This window comes from Platichthys flesus, chromosome 7 (assembly GCF_949316205.1).
Source record: "Platichthys flesus chromosome 7, fPlaFle2.1, whole genome shotgun sequence".
NCBI lineage: Eukaryota > Metazoa > Chordata > Actinopteri > Pleuronectiformes > Pleuronectidae > Platichthys > Platichthys flesus.
In genome coordinates this window covers 25,543,539-25,547,757 of record NC_084951.1, presented here as the reverse complement: position 1 = coordinate 25,547,757, position 4,219 = coordinate 25,543,539, and positions in this window count along the sequence as shown.

The window sequence follows — 4,219 nt, the reverse complement described above, 5'->3', positions numbered from 1 at the left end:
GATCTCGGAGACCGTCCCCGCTTTGATCCCGACGGCTGCTTTTATATTTAGACTCGTTACTGTCAAACGACGCAGGGACTGAACCGTGCAAACCACACACAGACACACACAGACACACACACACGACACCAACCAGGCCGTGAGTTATGATCTCAGGTGGAGTCAGGAGTGTGCTGAGATGGATAAGTGTCCAGTGGAGATGAGTGCTTAAAGGTTGTTGATCCTCAGAGACTCTGTGGATCTCATCATCTCAGCAGGTCTGTGCCTCACCCGGAACACTTTGGGTCATTCGCCCTGTCGGAGAATTTAAAATAACTGCACAATTTTCATATTCGTCTGGCAAAGCTCTAATTATCGGATCATTGTTTCTGGAATTAAAATCCAAAGCCGGGAGAAGTGCCCGTAAATCTTCTAATCTTCACTAAACCGTGAGGCTGTGACAAACAATCATTAAAAAACTCTTGTTTCAAACGCAGTGGGGATTTATTTCAGTGCTCATCACAGTAATCAGGAAGAAATCTTGCCCTCGTCAAACTCATGAAAAAATAAAAAACAGAATGCATGCTGGGTACAGGTCGGACAGGTTTACACTCTGGTATCAAACCTGTAGGATTCCTTCAAAGATGAACTGATTACATTGAGGTGCTTCTCATTGACTTGGACTTTCTACTTTATGGGTTTTAATCTCTTGCATTGTGTGAGCTCAGAACTTTACATGTATTCACACAGGTTGTTTGGACTTTTGGACTTTTTATTACAAACTAAAACCGAACCACAACTAAATATCTTTAACACTCTGGTGTCATCTGATCTGTAAATACATACTATAAGTCATATGCTTTAAATTCAGTGCGTTTAAAATTACCAAAATACAAAACACACAGCAGAGGGTCTCATACAAAACACTAATACCTTTTAAATATCTCAAATTTATAATGTAAACAAGTTATAAAATGTTGCTTTTATATAAGTAATGACTTTGATATTTAAAGACGCATACAAAGTTAATAAAAACCATTGAATTGGTGAATATCAGCAGCTGTAGTTTCCTCGTGTTGTACATTTTAGACATTCAGACTGAAACTGCAGCTTCAGACACAACCTGGTGTTGTGTGTTTATTCTGCCCTGCTCCTTTATCCCAGGCTGCAGCACTGACTGGAAGTGAGACGTTACACTCGAGGTTAACCTGAGACGTCCAGAACAGACTGTGCAGATGAATCCAAGTCTCTCAAAGCCGACACGATGAGAGGTCGAAGCTCCGGCTGCCGTCAAACAAACCAAGGAGACACTTTCTAGACCCGCTTTGTTGACAATAAATAAAAAAAGGCAGAATTTGCCGACTCTCCAGAAGTGTCCTGGGTGACTTCCAAGGAATGTGGGCATATTTTTCTATTATTTCAGATCTGAACTTGAGCTCAGACGAGAGTGAAAGCTCAAACAAACATTCCAAGAATGCACAAACTCCACTTCCTGTGTTCTTTGTCAGAGACGCGGCTCCAGCTCTTGATGAGATATGAGACAAAAGGATCATTCATCTGATTTCATGCTTTGGGAAACATCTGCATGTGCAACTGGGAAGATCTTCAAACTCAAATATAGGATTTCACCTCCACTCTTGAGTTTATAAGGCTGTGATTAAACTCAGAGTTCACAGACACTGATTAACTTTTGTCTCTCTGAGTATATTTCCTTTGTTTGTCACATTTCCTCACAGCTCAGGAGAGAATCAGGTTTGAGAACCGCGGCTCTGCTCGGGAGGACAAGTTAATCGACAACTCGCGATAAAGACAAATTCCACCAAGAGCACGACCACCTGCTCCCAGTTGAAGGACTGGGAGGCCAAGGAGCCGGTTCAGGTGAGGCGGCTGACGTCAGGACACAGGAAGCATGAGGAGGAAGGCCGTCCGGGCAGAGATAAGACGCCAGGCACTTGTGTAACGCCTGTCAACGCACACGCATGCTTTGTGTACACACGGGCTGTTCAGAGCTGTCAGGCAGGAAGGGCTCAGGCTGGATCTGAGCCGTGATTGATCTACCAGGTTCAGGTGCAGTTCACGGGAGGTCTCCGGTATCATTGGCGAAATGAGTGACAGACACAAAATGGGGTGATGGAATATTATCAGGAAGCCATTTGTAATGCAGGGGCGAGCCGGGGATCTCTGAGGGGTGTTGTCTCTCCCAAATGAAGTCATCCATCACCTCAACTTCATATTTGATTAGGTCATGAGCGGCTTTAAAGAGAAAGAGAGGCTTTGGTGTTGTGCTCACACAACGCGATAACACAACTCACAGGACGGAGCGTAATGAAGTACTCTGGAGATTGTAGAAGTATTTGATAAGAAGTTTATTTCAGATTTTACTGAAGTGACACAAAGATATTCTGTAATATATTAAAAGGAAAAGTCAAGGAGGTATTTTACACAACAGTCAAAATCGTATTCTGTTTATGTATCTGTAAAATAATTCCCTCTCCTAGAAGTAGTGGAGTACTAGATTCAAACTTGACCTTTACTTTGAGGGAGTGAAACGTTCCATCGCATTGACTTTCAGGGTAAAAGATGAAATGATTAATAGCTTATTGAAAGTAAAATAAACCATTTAATTGACATGAGAATACATCTTATTATTTTGTGACAACTTATAAACTAAATCAGTGGTTGAAAGTATATATAAGTACATATATTCAAGTACAGTACTGAGGTACAGTTTTGAGATACTTGTACTTAACTTTATTATTCCATTTTGCTTCTCCGGTACATTTCAAAGTTTAATGTTACACTTGTCTATAAAGCTCTAGTTACATGTTTGTTTGCAGACTCACATTATTAACACAAAATAAACAATAATCTATTTTTATAGATTGGAAACCCCGGCACTGTATGAATGTTATGTGCATTAATTTAATAATGATTACAATTCAATTATATAATCTAGATTATTCTGAAATGAACCAATCTGCACTTCAGGTGGTTTCAGTTCATTTTGATCGATATCTTCTCTCTGTTTTATTAAATGTTTACTTCTGATCTCTGTCGCTGCCATGACTCTGGTAATAACTGGTGGATTAATCAATACACAGATTAATTATCAATTCCAGACCTACGATAAATTAAATATTAACATACTGTGGAGAAGCCTTTAATATGAAATAACTTGAAACCAGTGAAAATGGAAATCAAATAATCATGAACATATGAAGCTCCTTTAACATGTATTACAACCTAATTATTATTGTTGTCATTTACCCAAAATGCTGTAATCAGATTACACTACAGATATAGTAGTTTCTGGCTATAGCTTTAAGTACAGTTACATATTGTAACCTAATTAAAACTCATATTATATTACAACACAGTTGGCATGAATTTGGATTATTGTCAATCAAAAGATAAAGAAAAGGTAACTCATATGTAATCAGATTACACTGCAGAAATACTGTAATAGGGCTATAGTTTAAAGTAAAGTAACTTTTTAAGGATGAAGCTTCTTTCAAATGTGTTGTAACCTAAATATTATTATTATTATTTCTCCTCCTGTATTCATTCAAACATGCTAGTTTGCAGTTTGCATGAATCTGGATCATCAGATAAAGGAAAGGTAACTCGGATGTAATCAGATTACACCACAGATATAGTAGTTTCTTGGCTGTAATTTTTTTAAGTAAAGTAACTTTTATTAAGGTTGAGCATATTTAACAGGCCTCCCAAGTTGTTCAGTGTGTGTGAGTCAGTGTGTTGAGTGGTGTGAGTCAGTGTGTGTGTGTGTGTGTGTGTGTGTGTCACGTCAGGAGAGTTAAACATATAGAAATCTGTTTCTCCTCATGTTTCTCGATCATCTCTCCTTCATCCAAGTCTGTTGTAAAAAACAAAACCTTTTTACAAACTTTAAAAGTCTTTCATCCTGTAAAGCGGAAGCTGCAGGAAACAGAGGAGGAGAAAAGCTGCATGAGAAAGCCCAGAGAGAGAGAGAGAGAGAGAGAGAGAGAGAGAGAGCAGCTCCGGTGTCTCTCTCTCCTCTGGCCTCTGTTCCTTTAATAAACTCATGGTTATCTAGTGTAACAAATGTCTCGCTGCCATCATCAGGTCCAGGCGAGGAGGGAGGAGTTTTTAATGTTCAGTTTGTTCTGGGGATCGATCTCCGCTCGCACCGCATCTCTCCGCTCGCCCGCACCGCGCGTAAAACCCCGCACCGCCACGAGCGAGACGCCGTTCCACGCGT